The sequence below is a fragment of the Rana temporaria genome, chromosome 2 (assembly GCF_905171775.1).
Source record: "Rana temporaria chromosome 2, aRanTem1.1, whole genome shotgun sequence".
NCBI lineage: Eukaryota > Metazoa > Chordata > Amphibia > Anura > Ranidae > Rana > Rana temporaria.
Genome location: NC_053490.1, coordinates 283,513,603 through 283,537,875, shown reverse-complemented (window position 1 = coordinate 283,537,875; position 24,273 = coordinate 283,513,603). Strand labels below are relative to the sequence as shown.

Sequence of the window (24,273 nt, the reverse complement as noted above, 5' to 3'; positions counted from 1 at the left end):
CTTATTAGCGCTAAGAGCGGCCCAAGAACAGGGACTGCGTGCGGGAAAGGCTAAACCCGGCGGACGCTGCCGACTGCAGAGGTATGGACATACTTCTACTCTTCACCAGTACAAGAAGGTATGGAGGAAAAAAAGGAGAATGTTGGGGGAGGGGCTATGCCTTTAATTTATTCTATTCACTAGTCCTGAAGGAGGAGTCGAGGCGGAGCTCTATCACTAGTATGCTGCCATGGAGGCACCAGGAAAATGAATTTTTCTTCATTTCCATTATAAAATTTTGCAAAAAAGTAATTTTTCTTCATAGATTTGGCCTAAAATGTATACTGCTACATATCTTTGGTAAAAAAAAAAAAATTGGTTTTTATTTAGTCTGGGTGAAAGTTATAGTGTCTACAAGCTATGGTACCAATTACTGAAAATTGATCAATTTGATCACACCTGAAGTACTGACAGCCTCTCTCGTTTCTTGAGACCATAACATGCCAGAAAAGTACAAATACCCCCCAAATGACCCCTTTTTGGAAAGAAGACATTCCAAGGTATTTAGAAAGAGGCATGGTGAGTTTTTTTAAGTTGTCATTTTTTCCCACAATTCTTTGCAAAATCAAGATTTTTTTTTTTTTTTTTTTTTTTCACAAAATGTTCATATTCGCAGGTTATTTCTCATACACAGCATATGCATGCCACAAATTACACCCCAAAACACATTCTGCTATTTCTCCCGAGTATGGCGATACCCCATGTGTGAGACTTTTACACAGCGTGGCCACATACAGAGGCCCAACATGCAGGGAGCACCATCAGGCGTTCTGGAACACCCAGACCAATTCTGATATTCCTCTCCTACATGGAAAAATCATAATTTATTTGCTAGAAAATTACATAGAACCCCAAAACATTATATATGCTTTTTTAGCAAAAGCCCTAGAGAATACAATGGCGGTCGTTGCAACTTTTTATCACGCACGTTATTTTCGCAGCAATTTTTCGAATGCGTTTTTTTGGAAATAAAACGGTGTTGTGCTTTAAAAAAAAAAAAAACAACATTAAAGTTAGCCCAATGTTTTTGCATAATATGAAAGATGAAGTTACGCCAAGTCAATAGATACCCAACATGTCACCCTTCAAAATTGCACACGCTTGTGGAATGGCGCCAAACTTCGCTACTTAAAAATCCCCATAGGTGACGCTTTAAATATTTTTACTGGTTACATCTTTTTAGTTGGAGAAGAGGTCTAGGGCCAAAATGATTGCTCTCGCTCTAACGTTCGCAGTGATACCTCACGTGTGGTTTGAACACCGTTTTCATATGTGGGCGGGACTCACGGGTGCCGTCGCTTCTGTATACGAGCACACGGGAACAGGGGCGCTTTAACGTTTTTTTTATTGTTCATTTTACTTTATTTTAGTTTGACATAATAAGACCCCGCATCTCACCTCTAGGCTGGGAAGCCTGGAAAAAAAACGATCCTGGCTTCGATCGTAGCGGTGAGTCGGAAGAAGCACCGGAGGGAGAAGGAAGGGGGGGGGGGGGGGAGTCCCCTTTCGCCTCCCGTAAGAACAATCAAGAGGCGGAACAGCCGACATGGTGTATGAGAATCGCAGACTGAAAAAGAGGATATCTGAATGATGCCTGTAGCTGCAGGCATCATTCAGATATCCCTGCACAAAGTCAAGGACGTCATATGACGGCCGGCGGGCAGGAAGTGGTTAAAACACATTTTTTCCCGGGTATTGCAGAATATTGTGCGGGGGTATTGCAGAGTATTTGTGCGGGGGTATTGCAGAGTGTTTGTGCGGGGGTATTGCAGAGTGTTTGTGCGGGGGTATTGCAGAGTGTTTGTGCGGGGGTATTGCAGAGTATTTGTGCGGGGGTATTGCAGAGTATTTGTGCGGGGGTATTGCAGAGTATTTGTGCGGGGGTATTGCAGAGTATTTGTGCGGGGGTATTGCAGAGTATTTGTGCGGGGGTATTGCAGAGTATTTGTGCTGGGGTATTGCAGAGTATTTGTGCGGGGGTATTGCAGAGTGTTTGTGCGGGGGTATTGCAGAGTATGGTGCGGGGGTATTGCAGAGTATGGTGCGGGGGTATTGCAGAGTATTAGCGCAGGGGGTATTGCAGAGTATTAGCGCAGGGGGTATTGCAGAGTATTAGCGCAGGGGGTATTGCAGAGTATTTGTGCGGGGGTATTGCAGAGTGTTTGTGCGGGGGTATTGCAGAGTGTTTGTGCGGGGGTATTGCAGAGTGTTTGTGCGGGGGTATTGCAGAGTGTTTGTGCGGGGGTATTGCAGAGTGTTTGTGCGGGGGTATTGCAGAGTATGGTGCGGGGGTATTGCAGAGCATTAGCGCAGAGGGTATTGCAGAGTATTAGCGCAGGGGGTATTGCAGAGTATTAGCGCAGGGGGTATTGCACAGTATTGCACAGTATTGGGGCGGGAGTTGCAGGGATGGCTGAGCAGGGATGGATGGATCTGTGACTGCAATAGTCCCAGATCCATCCACAGCGCTGCTGACACCCACGCTCCCCCTCTCACACTGTACCGATCGGTACAGAGAGAGGAGGGAGGAACCGGCGTCATCAAATGACGCCGGTTTGTTTACATGTGATCGCTCCGTCATTGGACGGAGCGATCACGTGGTAAACGGCCGCTATCAGCGGCAATTTACCGCAATCCGTGATGGGCCGGGTCCTCATAGACACTCCCGCGTGCACGCCCGAGCGCGATTCTGGGAGGACGTCCATGGACGTCCTCCCAGAGTTAAGCGACCGCCTTGAAGCCGTATTTCGGCTACGAGGCGGTGATTAACTGGTTAAAGGAACCTTGTCAGGGACTCACCTGCCGATCTCGTCGATCCACCATTCATAGTAAAGCGGCAGCGTTCCTCTGTAACTACGCGCCGTTGCGCGCCCAATACCCATGCACGCGTGCCAACAGTGCGCGCACGTGCACGTTTGGCGCCAAACTCACTTTAAAAGCTCACTGATGTTTCCAGCACATTGCTGCCTGATCTGCAGTTTTGAGTGTACTCATATCTGAAAACCTGATTATCTGATTGAATGATTTTGACCCGGCTTGCTGACTACCCGTATCTCTCCAACCCCTGATCCCGGCTTTGTTGACTTACCCTTCTGATTGAATCCACCGCTGCCAGACCTGCCTGCCTGTACCACGGCTACGCTCCAGTCTTCTGCATCTGAACCATTTGATTATCCGTTGTGACCCGGCTTGTCTGACCCTGCTAGTTCCTGCTACTTACTAACCTGCTTACTTCATCAGCTTGTTGCCGTTGTAGCTGCACCTCTAGTTAGGGTCGCTGACCCCCTCCTCTGCTTCAGTGTCTTCAGCACCTCAACGCCAGAGAGACTCAGCCACCTACTTCTACTCATCACTACGCTGGCACTCCTACCCCGCTGTGCTCCGAGTCCGCTGTTCCCACTCCAGCAGCTCGCGAGCTGCTGGAAAAAAGCCAGAGCTTGCGAGCTTTGAAAAAAAAAAAGTGTCCGATATGTTCGCCGCAATATCGCAGTCCCAATGAAAATCGCAGATCGCCGCCATTACTAGTAAAAAAAAATCATAAAAAAAAATCATAATTCTGTCCCCTATTTTGTAGGCGCTATAACTTTTTTGTGCTTATTGCGATTTTTTTTTTTTTTTTTTTTTTACAAAAATACGTATCGGCCTTAACTGAGAAATATTGTTTTTAAAAAAAAAAATTGGTATATTTATTATAGCAACAAGTAAAAAATATATATATATATATTTTTAAATTGTCGCTCTTTTTTTGTTTATAGCGCAAAAAATAAAAAACGCAGAGGTGATCAAATACCACCAAAAAAAAGCTCTATTTGTGGGGAAAAAAGGACGTCAATTTTGTTTGGGAGCCACGTCGCACGACCGCGCAAATGTCAGTTAAAGCGACGCAGTGCCGGAAGCTGAAATTTCGCCTGGGCACGAAGGGGGTTAAAGTGCCCAGTAAGCAAGTGGTTAAGAAGTAATAAAATGAACACAGAATGACTTGTACCACCGTACAGTATTTCATTTACCTTGGACAGTTCTTTAAAATAAAGGTTGGCATGTTTGCCTCTAATTAAATTCTAATGCAATTGTGCAAATGAGTTGCTTTTGTTTTCTCTTTGCTTCCCTGTCAAACGACTCCTGCAACATTATACATGGCTGGGGTTGTAATTTTGTAATTACACATCTGTGTATATTCCCAATCTAAAATGAACTGTGAAGAAACAAAGCACTGCTTAGCTTAATTAGTGATATTAGGAAGCCGTTCTTTATGGACTGTACTGATGTCTGCTGCTTCGCTAGGCTGCCATCCCTTGGCTCCCTGTGAACCAGAGAAGGGATAGTCTCCAACCTCAAGCTGCACACAACCCCCCCTTGACATGTAAAGACCATCAGAACAATCACATTAAGGCCAGCCTATAGGAAAGCCTTCTACTTGACCAATCCAAGCTTGCTTAAAGCTAACCAATTACAGCCTGGTTTACATCTAACCTCCTAAACTGTCTTCTAGGGGGATTTAAATGTGGTACCTTAGTGTGATTCCTACTACAGCAAGCAAATGAACACACACTTTGAGCAAGCATTGCATCTCTAGAAGGACCAACCAGCAACATTCATCATTTATTCAGTGCATCTGACACATTTCATCTTTTTTTTGTATAAATAATGCACACTGATTTTTCAGCAGACAGAGCATCTATATGCAATATCTGGATTTTTGTATCGGCGCGATCTAAAGTGCTCAGTCCAGATAGATATGCATCGCAGGGTTAAAGCATCCCCTAGTGATTTCCCAAATGGAGCATGCAGATCTGATGGAGAGACAGAGGCATTGCCTGCTTTGAAAAGAAGTGGCTCCTGATCCTGCAGACGTTTCCAGCAATAGATGCAAGGTAAGGGAATAAATGGCGTAGAAAAGCAGAGCTCCCATGGCAGTGCTGTTAGAATTCGACCTGCATAATCACTACACTGCTTGTGCCTTAAGCTGTCCTCCTTTGTTGGAGGCAGCACTCCACTGCCAGGGGGCACAGTGGTCACCCACACCGCCTCTTGTCTGCCAGCTGCAATCACAGGCTGATAAATATGCCTCTTATTTTTTATTAAGTTTCCCATTTACACAACTGCTGCACTTGATTGTTTCCTGACGATCGTGTTTATGTTCTGTTCCTGCTATTATTGAGCTTTAACCGCTTCGGATTCCATGGATTTTGCTGTTTACTGCTCTTTTCTGGAGACCATCTCCTACACTGGTAACCTGCATATATATTGCTTCTTTTTTATTTCTCTCCTGTCAATTCTAAGTGCCGAGACAGATTGGATGTGCATTTTTAAGCACCTATATATCTATTGATCCAGAAATGTAATGGTAATATGGAGGGGGATTTCATGTGAATCCAGTAATGACAATTGGCTCCTGCCCCTTAATCAATAGTTGGACTGGCTGGGATGAAATCACACAGGTTCCCGATGTAATAAGCTGCTAAGCTTAGGACAATATTGACAGCTCTTGATATCTTAAAGCAGTTATTAATGTCTTACAGTTTTTTGTCCCCAATTCTGTCATTTAAAGCTTTATACACAACAGTAGCAGTGGCTTTTTATTGGAAAAAATCAAGAGATGGTGTTGCGCTCCAATAGAGCGCAACACCATCTCTTGATTTTTTTTCCCCATGTCTCACTGTGGGTAGTGGTTGGCCCATACGGTAGATGCCGCACCTTTACCCTCTGCACACATAGTTTCCACTGTAGCGCAGGAATAACTACTTTACCCAGTGCCTTTTAATTGTTCCCTAGCTGTTCCCGCTCACAATGGGAACACATGACACATGTTAATGCCCCTCGTTTTTATCAAGTTGCCTAAAACATTTAGCGTTGCCCCTGGCAACGACTGGTTAGTACTGAGCAGTATAGACGGTTCCTATTTTAGACAGTAACAAAGAAGCGCTAATATGTCATTATAAAAAGGAAAGCTTCTATTTTTTTAATAACAAAAAACAGATTTTGTGAAGTGATATTAACATTGTATGGTAAGCTTGTGAATTCTTAAAATTATAAGCCATTATAACAGGAGCCGTCACATTGGATAATACGTTTTATCAACTGTTAGGATATCCTTTTAATTTTACATATGACTTAAAGGGGTTGTTAAGGTTTGTTTTGTTATTTTCCAAATAGGTTCCTTTAAGCTAGTGCATTGTTGGTTCACTTACCTTTTCCTTCCATTTCCCTTCTAAATGTTTTTTTTCTTTATCTGAATTTCTCACTTCCTGTTCCCTCTCAGTAAGTTGTCCAGTAAGCTGTTCTGGCTGACTAACCACCGCTCAGGTGATGGTGGCAAGTTTACTGAGGAGAAACAGGAAGTGAGAAATTCAGACAAAGGAAAAAAAAAAATTTCGAAGGGAAATCGAAGGAAAAAGTAAGTGAACCAACAATGCACTAGCTTAAAGAAACCTATTTATAAAATAACAAAACAAACCTTTACAATCCCTTTAAGCTAGTGCATTGTTGGTTCACTTACCTTTTTCTTCGATTTCCCTTATAAATGTTTTTCTCACTTCCTGTAAGCTTGCCCCCATCATCTGGCTGGGGGTTAGTCAGCCAGAACAGCTTACTGAGGAGGAACAGGAAGTGAGAAATTCAGACAAAGAAAAAAACATTTAGAAGGGAAATTGAAGGAAAAGATAAGTGAACCAACAATGCACTAGCTTAAAGGAGCTATTTAGAAAATAAAAAACAAACCTTTACAACCCCTTTAATATTATCCAATAAAATGGCTTGAATAATTTCATATTTAATATTACATATGGTACAAATATTTTTATTTCAGTACTGTATGCCCAGAATATATACTTGCAAGTGTTGGTGTTGCCCATGACAAATTGGATTCTTCCCTTCATTTTGTAACTTGCATTGGAAGGGGTGACTTCTAGAAAGTAACTTGATGTCAGCAGCCATTGCATCCATTTTCTTCAAGCATGATACCTAAAAATGTGAGCTGTAACATTTTGATTCAGTAAAATATTATATTAAGAAAATCACACAGGGGGTCTATTTTTCAATGTTTTCACCCACGAGCCACACAACTTTCAACCAAGATTCTCACATTTATTGAATAAAAAAGGTATGAATCTTGATAATTTGACCCCATAGTATTTGTAATATCCCTTTGATTACTGATACTAATAACCCCTTCCCAATATAATTTCAGCATCCAGTATTGTATATTCAGTTTTGTTTCCTGAAGCATGCTTTACATTAAATATTTTAGTACCATAGGCGTACACACAGGGTGTGACAGGTGTGCCTGGGCACACCCTAATCACCCTGTGTGGTGCAGATTGCACCGAAGTATACTGTGTTAAACGTGCAATAACGCACAGAAAAATACAGCATTAAATGGCACATAACACACCGAAATATAGAACGGTAAACGTGCAGTAATGCACAGAAATATGCTGCATTAAACGTGCAGTAACACACTGGAATATACTGCGTTAAACATGCAGTAATGCACAGAAATATGCTGCATTAAACGTGCAGTAACACACTGGAATATACTGCGTTAAACATGCAGTAATGCACAGAAATATGCTGCATTAAATGTGCAGTAACACAGTGGAATATACTGCGTTAAACATGCAGTGATGCACAGAAATAGACCCCTGATATTTCACCAAAGCTCCCTAATGGGGCTCCTAAAATAAATATATAATAAAAATAAAAAACTACTAACACTGTCCACTGCCCTACTGACACCAATCTCTGCCCTACTGACACCTCCCACCGCTCTGCTGACACCATCAGTATACTGTATATACACATGCAAATAGGTTTGAGCTTTGGGGTGCACACCCTAATGCAATAGGCTGCGCACACCTATGTTTAGTACATTTCTTTCGCTGTAACTTTTCTTTTTAAATTAATATGCGCTTATATTACCAACACAATTTTAGTGTTTTAATAAACATAAAAAATGTAATATTGTAATGGACATCATACTTCTTGACAGTAAAAAGAATTCTGTGTGATTGACGTATTCTGTCATGTAGAAAAGCATTCAGAAAGAGATGGGATAATTATTGTTTATTTGACTTCAAGAATTTTCTGTAAACTGAAATTATTCATAAAAGTTCTTTACTGCAGATTAAGTTTACCATAAGAACCAAGCTAGTTATTTTTTGGGGATAAATAATATCAAAATAAAAAATTATGGAACACAGGAAAATGAGTGGGCTGTTAACCTCAGCAACCTGTTTGTGTGGTTAACAACATGTACTTTTCTTTTTTTTACAATTCTATTAAGTTATTCCCGGTCAGTCTGTGTGTTACCCTTTTTTTTTGCCAGGGTATTATTATTATACAGGATTTATAAAGAGCCAACAGTTTGTGCAGCGCTTTACAACATCAGGGAAGACAGTACAGTTAAAGTACAATTCAATACAGGAGGGATCAGAGGGCCCTGCTCGTTAGAGCTTACAATCTAGAATGTTCATGTAAGATCACCAAAAACTGACCCAAGGTGTAGGCTAAAATTAAAATAGACTTCAATACCACAAAAAAAAAATCACTAATGAACACTATATTCTCATTGCCTTTATTATTAGCACCAACACAGCAAGGAGCCCAATAAACGTTGCCCTGGTTATTTTCATTGAGGCAAAGCGATGCTGCAAGCATCCGTGTGTGCTCACATTATAATTACTGACAAAAGCATTTTTTGAGCTGTAAAATGCTAATAAATGATAGCTGTATTAAAAAAGGGCCAAAAGTAGCAAGCTATTGCTAAACCAAAGGAACAAATGGTTTCCCGTAATCTAAATTACGCATTTAGGATGTAGTGGTAATTAAAAGGGGTTGTAAAGGTTTGTTTTTTATTTTCTATTTCTATTTAAGCTAGTGCATTGTTGGTTCACTTACCTTTTCATTCGATTTCCCTTCTAAAAAAAAATTTCTTTGTCTGAATTTCTCACTTCCTGTTTCCCCTTAGTAAGCTTGCCCCAATCATCCATGGGGGTTAGTCAGCCAGAACAGCTTACTGAGGAGAAACAGGAAGTGAGAAATTCAGACAAAGAAGAAAAAACATTTAGAAGGGAAATCAAAGGAAAAGGTAAGTAAACCAACAATGCACTAGCTTAAAGGAACCTATTTAGAAAATAAAAAACAAACCTTTACAACCCCTTTAACCTCAAATGATCGGACAGTGCTAATATATACAGCTTGTGTAGCTTATGCCATAGAGGGCAATTTATTCCATCTCTTTAGCATCCATAGGCTAGAGGTTTTAGTAGAGCTACTGCAATTTCCCATGTAGTGCTAAACTTGGAGTTCAGTGGCTTTCAAGACTAGGAAAGCAAGTGATTACGGTGAAACTCATATAATAACCACAAATGTTATTAAAGCAGCAATGGATTTGTAATTGGGAGTCCTTCCTAGTAAATAAATTGCACCAGCACATTTCAGTACACCATATGGCTTAAAGCGGGGTTCCGGTCACGTTTTTTTTTTTTTTGCCATTTAAATAGTATATTACTAAAGATCACATTAATGTTAGTCAAACACAATGCCCCATCGATCGCTAAATTAATTTAAAACTTGCCTCATTTGCTGTATTGTAAGATGTGGCCGTTTCCATCCTCGGTGTGGGCATCTGAAGCCCAGTACATTTTTTTTTTTTACTCTTCTCCGTGCAGAGGTGCATGCTGGGTAACCTCTGGATCTTGTGCGTGCGCATTAGAGCGCCGCTCGTAGCGGCGATTGTTTGTGCCGTTGTCATAACAGCGCGCAGCGGCGGAGGAATTTCTCGCCCGTTGTTATGACAACGTAGATAACACAGATGTGCGCGCTCTCTTTCTCTCTCTCGTGCTGCTGTAAGTAAGGGCGACAATTTTGAAAATAAAGCAATATTTTGGATTTTTTGCTATAATAAATATCCCCAATTTAAAAAAAATATAATATATTTTTCTCAGTTTAGGCCGATACGTATTCTTCTACATATTTTTGGTAAAATAAAATCGCAATAAGCGTATATTGATTTGTTTGCGCAAAAGTTATAGCGTCTACAAAATAGGGGGTCGTTTTATGGCATTTTTATTATATTTTTTTTTTACTTGTTATGGTGGCGATCTGCAATTTTTTTTCGTGACTGTGACATTATGGCGGACACATCGGACACTTTTGACACTATTTTGGGACCATTCACATTTATACAGTGTCAGTGCTATAAAATTGCACTGATTACTGTATAAATGTGACTGGCAATGAATGAGTTAACCACTAAGGGGCGGGAAGGGGTTAAGTGTGTCCTAGGGAGTGATTCTAACTGTTAGGGGGCGTGGCTTGCCATGACATCACAGATCGCTGCTTCCAATGAGAGGTTGCAGACGATCAGTGTCCTGTCACCAGGCAGAACAGGGAGATGCCTTGTTTACAAAGGCATCCCCCATTCTGTCATTCCGTGACCCGATTGCAGGACACTGGCGGACATCGAGTATGCGGGTTCCGCGGGCACGGTCACAGAGACCTGGCAGGCGCACTGGGCCCTTATTTGCATTTCCCGATGCTGTTCATCTGTCTTCTACCCATAGATCCGCAGCTAGGATAGATCTAGCATTCGGTAGTGCCCCTGTTTTGCAAAATGTATTCATGATGGAGTATTTGGCGGGGGGCTCCTCGGACCATAATCCACTTGTGGCCACCTTGGCCTTCCCGAAGGGAGGAAAGAGGGGGGGCTGGAGACTGTCGCCGGAATGGTTATTGGAAGATCAGGTAGTTGACCACCTTAAAAATTCCATGGCTACTTATTGGGAGGCTAATGAGGGTTTGGCTGAACCTCCAGTGGTATGGGATGCTTTCAAGGCAGCGACAAGGGGAGAGTGTATCTCTGCCATAAAGTCGGCCAGGAGGGACCATAATCAGGAGAGTGAGTTCCTGACGGCCAAAGAGCAGGAGAGTGGTAAAGCACATGCAGACTCTCCCTCAGAAGCAAACTATGTGTCCTTACTGGCGGCTAGGCGCGCAGTTGCCTTACATTTCTCGAATTTGGCGCATACTGAGGTGAGAAGGAGGGCAGAAACTTTTTACGGAAGGGGACAAGAATGGTAAGTTGCTGTCCAATCTCGCGGCGAAACAGAAAACGACGGTTAGTATACCTGCGGTGAGGGGTGTGGGGTGTTTCTTTGATTACGGATCCCTCGGAAATTCTAGATGAATTTGTAAATTACTACTCCGCTTTTATAATCGCACATCCCGGCGTATGACTCCGCTGAGTTGGACGAGTTGTTAAGGGACGTAGCCATACCACGTCTGTCGGATGAGGATGCTGTGTCTTTAGATAAGCCCATATCGATTATCCAGATAGAGGCAGCTATGCAGGCTTTTCCTCCGCAGAAGGCGCCGGGTCCGGATGGTTTCCCGGCGGACTTCTACAGAGCGTACAAATCTCAACTGGCACCCAGATCGAACCGGCTTTTTGGGTGTTGCTGGGAGAAGGGAGCACTACCGGAATCCATGATGGGAGGCGTACATGGTGCTCCTTTTGAAGCCGGGCAAGGACCCGTTGGAGTGCTCATCCTACCGTCCTATTGCACTGCTTAATACAGATCTGAAGATCCTTACTAAGGTTCTGGCGTCGAGGTTTGAAATGAGTAACAGTAACGGAAATCAAATACCATACAATATAAAAATATGACACGCATACCAATAATGAATAAAATGTGCATAAATCATATAAGAGTCCCTGTGCAGGGAGGAACAAGGAATGTGCCGACTGGCACGTGATGCATGGTGGTCTGTTGCACCTGTTGGCTGATAACCAAACACAAAACTATAGTGACCAGATTGCTATTGGGTGAAAAAGTTCATAAACATCTAAGTCAATTAAGTGAATGAGTGAATGGATGCAAATGCGTGACTTCTTCAGTGTGATAATCCCACCACCGAGAAAAATGCAGGCTTACCGGAACTCGTTAACTTACGATGACGTATGCCACCGAAAGTCAAACAAAGCTTTGAATGACAGATGTCATGGACGATCCTTGGCAGGAGTCATGCGCTTAGCCAATCAGCATATCTTTCAATGGGATGAGTATATAGGAACAAGCTGGAAGCTGTACTTGCAATAGAATCCCCAAACTGGTTTGCTCAGTGTATCAATGGTATATGCAGAAAAGAGAGAAGAGTGGCCACATAGCGTAATTCCGTTTGATAGGTTAAAAATGTATTTTTATTCACAGCTATCAAACTTACATTTGGCTGGAGTTAAAAGAGCTCTTGTATGCAAATGGGGTGGCAGTGGAGTCCTCCACTGCCGCCCCATTTGCATACAAGAGCTCTTTTAACTCCAGCCAAATGTAAGTTTGATAGCTGTGAATAAAAATAAATTTTTAATCTATCAAACGGAATCACGCTATGTGGCCACTCTTCTCTCTTTTCTGCATATACCATTGATACACTGAGCAAACCAGTTTGGGCACATATATCTGCAGTATTTTGTTATCTCCCTTCAAAGAGCTAAGTCTTATAGCTCTCCTCTGAACCGTTCCTCTGTTATCAGCTTGATAACTCCTGACAAATTCTCAGACACATCAGATAAAAGCAGCCTGAAATTTCTGTCCAGGGAGGTTGCTAAATTAGATTAGCAGGGAGCTGGCCCTGTTGCAAAACACCTTTGAGAGTCTCTGCCTATGATGTATGCCCAGACATCACGCTCTGTGTTAACCATGAAAAGAAGATTTCCCAACACAATCTGAACTTTCTAAACAGTATATAAATGTGAAGACAGCAGATATGGATGTAAAACTTATGTAGGGAGATCTGGTTCATCTCTGTGTATAATCTGAGGCTGTTCACTTAACTGGGTGTATGGAGGGTTTAAATCCACTTTAAATTCATATTGTTCCATAATGTAGCTACAGTAAAGTGAATTTTAGGACTGGTCGCTAAGTGTCCTATCAATTGGGCGTATATGACATGAGGTAGAAGAGTGTGCCTCAGGTAGTTGGTGGTGGCCATTATTGCAAAGGAAGATTTTTCCGATTGTAGGAAAATGTCTCTTCAAGCAAATCCCAACCTGACAAAGTACCAAGTATGATAAAGTGAGGGTGCTCTTGCGCCTACCTAGTAAAGCTTAAGATGTGAAGTAAAATAATAGTAATGAACTAAAAGTGATGATGCTGCTCAATCTAATAATGTATAAATATCAAATAGAAATACAATAAAATAGTGAAAGGTAAAGTGACGAGCGCAATGAATATGACTGAGTAATCAAAGTGTTAATCAGTGAACATTGATAATAAACTAAAATTGAAACAAAGTGCTAAAAAATATAAAAACATCAATAATGAATAAAAACGTTCAGCCAGCAAGTGGCCAGTGAAGCCACGTGACGTGGTGTAACATGTAAGGGACGGACTGATTTTTGAAGCAATACATCAGTAAGCTGTCATCAGCTGTTTCTTAGTTTCGTTTTCTTTGATCTTTTAAAATGCACTTGTTAGCGTTTTTACCAATAAATTAGCCTTGGTTTACTACACTATGGGAAGCTACCTTTTTTATTTCCCCATGCTGAGCACCACCGCTGCCAAATAGAAATCTGGAGCCTACAAACATTGGATTATACAGGACGCCCTGAACATCCACAGCTAGTTGCAGATTCAACAACACCCCTTGTGGATATCCATTTAATCAAGGCTTGATTACTACCTTGGGAAGGTAAGCGCATTGTGAGCCCACATTATTTGAAGACCCACATGAGAAGATTTTAAACATTTGTCTATCACTATTGGAGAAGTTTATATTTATTTTTGTCTTTATGGAACTTCCTACACTTTTATGCACGTATAAAGGCTGTATTGTTAGCCTATTATTCCAGGACTGATTTAGGCTTCATATTTATGTTTGCCTGCTGACTTTTGCAGCTATTTTTGTGCACACTTTTTTTTTTTTTTTTTTTTTTTTTTTTTCACTGGCCACTTGCTGGCTGAACGTTTTTATTCATTATTGATGTTTTTATATTTTTTAGCACTTTGTTTCAATTTTAGTTTATTATCAATGTTCACTGATTAACACTTTGATTACTCAGTCATATTCATTGCGCTCGTCACTTTACCTTTCAAAGTACCAAGTATACAGTGCCTTGCGAAAGTATTCGGCCCCCTTGAACTTTGCGACCTTTTGCCACATTTCAGACTTCAAACATAAAGATATAAAACTGTAATTTGTTTTTGAAGAATCAACAACAAGTGGGACACAATCATGAAGTGGAACGAAATTTATTGGATATTTCAAACTTTTTTAACAAATAAAAAACGGAAAAATTGGGCGTGCAAAATTATTCAGCCCCCTTAAGTTAATACTTTGTAGCGCCACCTTTTGCTGCGATTACAGCTGTAAGTCTAACACCAGGATATGTTCATTTGTGAATAATTCCATTGTAGATTTTGCTTTGTTTTGGATCATTGTCTTGTTGGAAGACAAATCTCCGTCCCAGTCTCAGGTCTTTTGCAGACTCCATCAGGTTTTCTTCCAGAATGGTCCTATATTTGGCTCCATCCATCTTCCCATCAATTTTAACCATCTTTCCTGTCCCTGCTGAAGAAAAGCAGGCCCAAACCATGATGCTGCCACCACCATGTTTGACAGTGGGGATGGTGTGTTCAGGGTGATGAGCTGTGTTGCTTTTACGCCAAACATAACGTTTTGCATTGTTGCCAAAAAGTTCGATTTTGGTTTCATCTGACCAGCGCACCTTATTCCACATGTTTGGTGTGTCTCCCAGGTGGCTTGTGGCAAACTTTAAACTACACTTTTTATGGATATCTTTAAGAAATGGCTTTCTTCTTGCCCCTTTTCCATAAAGGCCAGATTTGTGCAGTATAAAGGGACTGATTGTTGTCCTATGGACAGAGTCTCCCACCTTCGCTGTAGATCTCTGCAGTTCATCCAGAGTGATCATGGGCCTCGTGGCTGCATCTCTGATCAGTCTTCTCCTTGTATGAGCTGAAAGTTTAGAGGGACGGCCAGCTCTTCGTAGATTTGCAGCGGTCTGATACTCCATTCCATTTCAATATTATCGCTTGCACAGTGCTCCTTGGGATGTTTAAAGCTTGGGAAATCTTTTTGTATCCAAATCCGGCTTTAAACTTCTCCACAACAGTATCTCGGACCTGCCTGGTGTGTTCCTTGTTCTTCATTAAGCTCTCTGCGCTTTAAACGGACCTCTGAGACTATCAGAGTGCAGGTGCATTTATACGGAGACTTGATTACACACAGGTGGATTCTATTTATCAGCATTAGTCATTTAGGTCAACATTGGATCATTCAGAGATCCTCACTGAACTTCTGGAGAGAGTTTGCTGCACTGAAAGTAAAGGGGCTGAATAATTTTGCACGCCCAATTTTTCAGTTTTTTATTTGTTAAAGTTTGAAATATCCAATAAATTTCGTTCCACTTCATGATTGTGTCCCACTTGTTGTTTGTTCAAAAAAAATTACAGTTTTATATCTTTATGTTTGAAGCCTGAAATGTGGCAAAAGGTTGCAAAGTTCAAGGGGGCCGAATACTTTCGCAAGGCACTGTATATTGCTGTAACTGCTGTCTGCGATGGTGACATATTGCAGCCCTCAGCTTTTCATTTACATCTATGAGGGTGACATCTTCCTGTCAAAATTGTCTTAGGAAAATATGGGCCTATCTCTATTCAGCCTTAATGATTTGCTTCACTTTACTTTACTGCCTACTTTATAGGCATAGGTGTGTGCAGCCTATTGCATTAGGGTGTGCACCTTTAAGCTCAAACACACATGCATGTGTATGTGTCTACATATACATATTATATATATATATATATATATATATGACCTCGGCACATTGATCTGCCTGCAGACACAGTGAAAGGCAAGAGCATAAACACTTCTCTTATGGCAGAGCCGGTAAGAGGGAGATCTTTCCCATGTTCCTGCTGCTACACAGAGCAATAACACTAATGCACATGATTAGGGTGTGCCTGGGCACACCCGGCACACCCTGTGCGCACGCCTATGTCTATAGGCCCATATGTTTGGCCCACACTTATGGAAGGACATGAGCACAAGCATTCTACACAGGCCCGGATTTACTCCCTTTGCCGCCCCAAGGCCAGGTCCTTCAATGCCGCCCCGTGGGGGGGGGGGGGGGGGGTGTGCTGCTGCCGAATATGACATTGAGAGGTGGGGGGGGGGGGTGCTGCTGCCACAAATTGCATAGAGAACTGGGGGGGGTGCTCACCTCTTCCCTCAGTTTTCTCTCCTCTCACCATCCGTGACATGACAGGGGGGAACTCCCGAAGTGAAAGTGGTGAAAGTGTCTTCTCCGCCACAGTTCCGCCCCTGCACATACTGCCGCCCCGAGGCCTGGCCTTGTTGGCCCTGTCTGGAATCCGGCCCTGATTCTACACTTGGGTAGCAATGCATTGGTTTGCTTTTGGCTGCTGTGTTAGCAGAACCAATACCCAGATAGCTCATTCCCTTAGCAATAGTTCCATGATATACTGAAGAATAAATCAAATTCACATCAAGAAACGCTTGAAAGCACTTAATGGGGTGGAACATGTTTACAGTACTGGGTGTTTCTCAGTTAAGCAAACAGCTGATATATATGTCAGCCTCAACTCTGTATTGTGACTTGGACAATGATATAATTTTAGAAGAAGGATAAGGTTCCAATCCCTGAGCCATTTAAGCAGGTCACAGTGCTTCCCAATGCTTCCTAAAAGCAGTGTAAGAGAAATAATTCCATTTCAAATCTGAATGTTCTGAATAAAGAAAATCCACATGTATAATTTTAATGATGCATGCGCTGTGGCTATTACTGGCACACAAAATAAGCATCAGGAATGTGACAATGTATTTTGCTGTATTCCAACTCTTGATATTTTACAGCAGTTTAATAGAAATGATCTTCTTTTTATGATGGGGATTTAATTAGATAATCTAAGACCTAGAAAAACATATAACTGCAATTTCAAACACGGTGTATGTATATTAGAAGTGCTTCTGTATAGACATTTATTGTTCACATATGTATGCTCATAAATCACGCACAAAGAAGAAAACCAGCATGATGTATTACAAAAAAATGTATGCTGTGAAAGAATGTGAATCAAGCGCACAAAATGCAGGTATAGAAAGCCATTATCTATTGCATTCAATGCACTCCACACAAGACAAGAGAGTGTGACATAATACAAAGAAATCACACAGATGGCTCAAATTTGTTTTAACATTCCAGTGCAACTTATTGAGTAATGAAGCCTTTTGTCAGAGTCTGAGCCATCACCATGCCTCCTCCTTGCATCAAGATAAAAGTGGAGGTGATGTACCCACAGAAGGAGTAGACTACTGCAAAACACCCACTGTCAGAAATGTTCAGCGTTTTTAAAGTAGATCTGCAATTCTTTTCAAAATAGTGTATTGGGGATATACTGTATATAGTTAATGGAAACTTTCATAGTTATGCTCACATATACTAATTGGTAACATGACCAATATAGGAAATGTTATATTATTTATATTATTACACCATCTGACTTATCCAAGAAATGAATCCTTAACCTTCCCCTGCATTCCAGTGAAGCTAATGTAGCACAGATCACTTTCCATTAGCTTCTTCCACAGCATGAAAGTGACAGCAGAAATCGAAAGTGATAAAGTGCTTGTTGCTTCTGAATTCTTACTAGCTGGGGGAGATCATTAAGCAGACATTTGCTGGTCTACCTTCCCTCTGCCAAGCAACATCCATCATGCGGGTCCTGGGCCTGCAAGTGGGATAGCGGACCCTGGGATATATTGTGGTGGGGGGAGATCTGTGGAAGCAGTTTGTTTTATTTTTTAAAACCATTCTTGTGAAGTTTTGGCTTTTTCTTCTTCTTCCTATTATTATTATTATTATTATTATTATAATTATCAGGCCTTTTTTTCAGCGGGAACTCAGTTCCACCACCTCTGGCTCAGACCCTTTGGTCCCGGCTCACCACAATCACTTGTAAACACAGAAGTCTGGTTTCTGTGTTTACAAGTGACAACTCTGCACTCTGTGTGTAACCACCTGAACTCTGCACTCTTTATGTAATGCAATCCTGATATTTAATGCCCCTTTAAGACTCTTCTACTGTTTTTGAAATCTGAACGGGGTCGTGGTTCCTGCACCTATTTTCTGAGAAAAAAAGCTCTGATTATTATTATTATTATTATACAGGATTTATAGCATTTAGCCCCAACAGTTTGCGCAGTATAAAGGGAGACAAGACAGCAAAAATATAATTCAATACGAGAGGGTTAGAAGTAGATGGGCAGAATGCCCCACTTGCAGCAGAAATTCCGAACAGGGGAAAAGTTCTAACTGGAACGGCAAACCCCATTGAAGTCTATGGGAGTGCCCATTTTGAAGGCTTGTATGCAAGTAATTAGCCATAAAAGGGGTATGGGGCATGGGCGTCCGCTCCATAGGGTAAGGCAGGGCGCTCGCCCCCCCCTAGAGCCGCGGCCGCCTCTCGCACACGATCGGTGATCCAGGGCCGCCTGCGCGCCGATTGACACTGTCTCTCATGTCTGTGAGTGGCATGTCAGTCTGTGTTGCTGCTGTTGCATTCGTTTACACGTTCCGCTCCGCTCCCGCCCCTGTTTGCCGCCAGCCAATAGATGAATGATGCTCACTTTACAGTCCCGCCCGGCGCTCGTCCTGGCGGCGTGACGTCACTCACGCCAGGAGGGGATTATCGTGGGACTGATGGGAGGAGCGTAGAGAGCTGCTCTGCTTCACCAAGAGGAGCCAGCGCCGCTGTTAAGGCAAGTTTAACACCCACTTTCTAAAATGGCTCATGGCTGGAAATGGAGTAATAACAATTTCACATAGTAAAAATCAAATTGAGCCAATCATGTACTATGTCCATTGGGATGTACTGAGTTAGCATTGGCGCAAATGGATAAAAATTCAAGCTTTTAGGATGTAAACAGGTGTGTACACAGATGTTTGCCAGTTCACTTATTGGAAACCTGTTCTGTAAATGTTTTTAGGCTTCTATTGTTGAGCCTCTCTACTTCTGAAAATGCCAACTACCTTGCTGTCATGCCAAGACAAAAACTTCAGAACCTTCTTAGTTTCTGACCCAAAATGAGTATGCAGATGAGAGATCGCCGCCATTACTAGTAAAAAAAAAAAATGTATGTAAATGCCCTAAAACTATCCCCTATTTTGTAAACGCTATAACTTTTGCATAAACCAATCAATAAACGCTTATTGCGATTTATTTATTTTTTAACAAAAAATATGTAGAAGTCTACGTATCGGCCTAAACTGAGGAAAACAAAGTTTTTTTTTATATATTTTTGGGGGATATTTATTACAGCAAAAAGTAAAAATATATATATTTTTTTTCAAAATTATCGCTCTATTTTTGTTTTTAGAAAAAAATAAAAACCGCAGAGGTGATCAAATACCACCAAAAGAAAGCTCTATTTGTGGGAAAAAAAGGACGTCAATTATGTTTGGGAGCCACGCCGCACAACCGCATGATTGTCAGTTAAAACGACGCAGTGCCGAATTGCAAAAAGTGGCCTGGTCATTGACCAGCAAAATGGTCCGGGCTGAAGTGGTTATGGTAGTTCATGCATTTGGGGATTGGCAACAAAAACCTTCACATTTTTCTTGCCAGGAGGGTGCACTGGTCAGTGGTCATAGTAACTCACGTATTAATGTCAGTGCAGCACATTAATACGAGTTCCTATGACCAGTGCAGGACATTTACCCCCCTCCCCCCCCCCCCCCGCCATGCTGTATATTAAAAAAAATCTTCCGACTGCATTCCGTAGGAGGGGGGTAAATGTCTTGCACTGGTCATAGTAACTCGTGTATGAATGTCCTGCACTGGTCATAGTAACTCATGTATGAATGTCCTGCACTGGTCACGGGTCACTGATGAATTAATTTACTGGTCATGGGTCACTGATGAATGATTTTACTGGTCACAGTCACTGATGAATTAATTTACTGGTCATGGGTCACTGATGAATGATTTTACTGGTCACAGTCACTGATGAATTAATTTACTGGTCATGGGTCACTGATGAATGATTTTACTGGTCACAGTCACTGATGAATTAATTTACTGGTCATGGGTCACTGATGAATGATTTTACTGGTCACAGTCACTGATGAATTAATTTACTGGTCACTGATGAATTAATTTACTGGTCACTGATGAATTAATTTACTGGTCACTGATGAATTAATTTACTGGTCACTGATGAATTAATTTACTGGTCATTGATGAATTAATTTACTGGTCACGGGTCACTAATTTACTTTATATTCTCATGCGTGATTATGTAGACAGGGATGGGGGCCCCAGTGCACTGTATTGCCCAGGGGCCTATAATGCTCTTAAGATGGCACTGACTTGACTTGCCCCCTGTGTTGCAATGCCTGCCTGTGTAAATGTATGTTGCTATGCCTATGCCGATCCGGCCGGCGTGGAGACGGCTCCTCCCACAGGTGCGTGGCATGCAGTGGCTGAGACGAGAGAGAATATGCTGCCAGTGCATGCCCTGGGCCTATCGCTGAAGAACCACAGGTAACAGCAGTAGTGCCACATAAACTGTTACACACACATACCAGTATATTTTTCCAGCAATAGCTCAGGCAGCTGTCCAAGTTTACAAGCAGCAAATTGCAATATATAATCTCCTCCTACCTGGCACAGTGGTGTGGCACAGGCTGTGCCACACCACTGCGCCAGTTAGGAGGAGAATATTATATATTGCAATTTGCTGCTTGTAAAGTTGGACAGCTGAGCTGAGCTATTGCTGGAAAAAATATATGTGTGTGTAACAGTTTGTTATATAATCTTCCCACTTCTTCACTTTGTATGGAACTGGAAGTTATTCAGTCTCTCACTCTCAGCCATACCAGTCCATTATGCCCAGCAGCCCATATAAATATAGCCTAGTTAGAGAATGTACATCTTTTTGTATTGCAATGTATTGCAATACATCTGCGTTGTGGGCGGCCATATTTTGATGAAAACAACCTATACAGTAACCCTGCATTCTGAGTGTAACTCACTCCTGATCCCTGCATTCTGAGCGCAGCGCACTCCTGATCCCTGCATTCTGAGCGCAGCACACTCCTGATCCCTGCATTCTGAGTGTAACTCACTCCTGATCCCTGCATTCTGAGCGCAATGCACCCCTGATCACCTGCATTCTTTGTTACCAAAAAATATATAACCTGATTAATAAATATAATAAACTATGGCCTGCTCTAAGGGGGGTTCTATGGTGACCATGCTCTTAAGGAGGATCTACCGGTATGGGGACCCTGGCCTGCTGTAAAGGGGCATCATGTTGGCTAAATCCTTGGCTTGATCCTTCTATTAAGCTTTTGCATCAGGTTTCTCAAACCTTTGCATGCCTGCGCTTTATGCGATAATGACCAAGCCCCTCTTCTTCATGACATTGTCAAAAAGGGACCGAGCATTAATGACTTTAAAATGATGCCCCCCCCCTGAAAAAAGTTCAGCGGACGCCCATGGTATGGGGGTCTGCGTATTGCCCTGGGGGACATGTATCAATGCAAAATTTTTTTTTTAAAAACTATTGTTTTTTCAAGAGCAGTGATTTTTTTTTTGATGCTTAAGGTGCAACAATAAAAATGGTTCTGGTGTGGATTTTAAGGTGATCTCCACGCCAAAACCTAAAAAAAAAAATATATAATACAAAAAATAATTAAAAAGAGACTTAAAAAAATAAATGATCTTGCTGGAAGATAAATCTCCCTCCGAAGGCTTATGTTTCTTGCAGACAGCATGAGATACAGTATTCTAAAAGGATTTTCCTGTGTTATGCTGTATTCATTCTACCATCTGCTCTCGCAAGCCTTTCGGTGTCTTCTGCAAACACCCATATAGCATGATGTTGCCACCACCACCATGTTTTTCAGCGAGGATGTACAGTGTATGTCTTGTGCTAAACAGAGTTTTGTCTTATGCCGCGTACACACCATCACTTTATGTGATGAAAAAAAACGACGTTTTTAAAAACGTCACTTTAAATGACTGTGTGTGGGGGAAAACGTAGTTTTATGTCTTCTGAAAAACGACAAATTTTTTTTTAGGCATGCTTCAATTTTATGTGTCGTTTTTCGAAACGTCGTTTTTTACTTCACAGAAATTGACCGTGTGTAGCAAAAAACGTTGTTTAAAACAACGTTTTTACACCCGCGCATGCCCAGAAGCTAGTTATGAAGCGAGCTTCAATGGAAAAACATGGTGAGCGTAACCTCGCTTTGCTAGAGCATTGTGAAAAAACGATGGTGTGTAGGCAACTTCGTCTTTGAAAATTGAAGTTTCAAAAACGTTGTTTTTTACTTTACTAGAAAATGACGTTTTTTTTCATCACATAAAGTGATGGTGTGTATGCGGCATTATGGACAAAAAGTAAATGTTGGTCCTCCCAGACAATAGGATCCCCTTTAGAAAACATCAAAATCTCCCATGCACTTTTTGACAAAGCACACCCATGAAGCACACAGGCAAGACTTGTATGCTAAAGTTCTCCAATCTCAACCATTGAGGCTTGTAACACCTTTAGAGTTGCCATAAGTCTTATGATGGCCTACCTTACCAACATCCTGAAAAAGGACAGGTTCCCCAGTGGGGTTTTTAGGCAGCAAGAATTATTATTTGTTGTAGGAAATTACAAAGGCGTACCAGTAGTTGTAAAAAAGTAGAAAAAATATTTTAATGGAATAGAAAAAGTTTGATTGTAAAACAATGAGCTCTGGTACAGTTTAACATTGAGAACACATACATATGACGATATAGCATCAAAATTACATGACATTGATCAACATGATTGGCTGATCTTCAAGTCAAATTGTTCCTGACGCGTTTCGACCCCTGCATGTGGGTCTTCTTCGGAGGAAAAGGTATATGATGCAAACTATAACAGAAAATAAATATATAGTAATGGGATACATAATACATAGTACAGTCTGAATAAAGATAAGTTTTAGAGTGTATAGTTACCAAATCACAGATTGTGTTTCTCAATTCTATTTGGACCAGAGTAGAGTTAGAATCCTGAGGATCCCTCACTCATTTTTGGTTCATGGCCTGTTGTTAGAAGATTTACAGCTGAGCCATACTTTTTTTTACATTTTCTTAAAAAGTAAGTTACCGTAACTGTAAGCTGTGCTCAACAAAAGGCAGGCAGAGGGCAATAGACTAGTCACCAATATTTCCTCTGGTCCCCCTGTAGCTGACCTTACCCCATTACTGAACTTACTGACCTTTCAATACTGAACTGTCTTATTCTGCACTGGGTAGAGGCAGCTATCTTGGTAGAGGCAGGGCCTTGCTTCCTCATGTCAAAGCCTCCAGCAAAGAGAACCGTGAGCAGAAAATTAGTCACATCACTAAATCTCACTTCAAATCTTCTGAATCTGGTACAGATATACAATTATAAAGTTGTATGCTCAGGAGTTTCTAGGTAACCTCACAAACCAGAAAGTGCACTGCTATTGATCAGGGGTTCAAGACAAAAGGTAACATTTTGAGGGTATTTCTTTTGCAAAGTTAACTTTTCTAAATGTTCCCTATGACATAACACATCGTTATTTTTGTGTTCAGGTCTACTTAATGACTTATGTAACTGCACTCTACCTAATGGCTTATGTAACTGTAACTATAAGGAATATGTTCTTATCCATCCATCTCCTGACTCTGCTTTTCAATTATGTTTCTTTGATTGTTCTTTTGTCTTAGGCCCCATACACACGATAGAATCCATCCGCAGATAAATCCCAGCAAATGGGTTTCTGCGGATAGATCCTATGGTGTGTACACGCCAGCGGATCTGTTTTCGCGGAGAAATCTCCTCTGGGATGGATTCCAGCAGATCGGATATTTGCTGACATGCACAACAAATCCATCTGCTGGAATCCATCCCAACGGATGGATCCGCTCGTCTGTACAGACTCACCGGATCCATCCGTCCAAAGGGATTCCCCGCACGCGTCGTAATGATTTGACGCATGCGTGGAATTCCTTATATGACAGCGTCGCGCCCGTCGCCGCGACACGTCATCGCCAGAGGATTTCCGCGCGGATTTCAATGCGATGGTGTGTACACTCCATCGCATAGAAATCTGCGGAAATCTTTGAGAGGATTTATCCGTGGAAACGGTCCGCTGGACCGTATCCGCGGATAAATTCTCTCGTGTGT

The 24,273-nt window shown here is 41.6% G+C and overlaps 1 protein-coding gene across 1 annotated transcript in view; it reads left to right on the top strand.

Moving 5' to 3' along the window:
• Positions 1-4,120: 4,120 nt before the first annotated feature.
• MAN1C1 (mannosidase alpha class 1C member 1) overlaps positions 4,121-24,273 on the top strand; it is a 139,096-nt gene continuing 118,943 nt past the window's right edge. The window contains exon 1 of the mRNA XM_040337130.1: positions 4,121-4,910. The gene's annotated coding sequence lies outside the window, so the exon portion shown is untranslated. The remainder of the gene's footprint in view (positions 4,911-24,273) is intronic.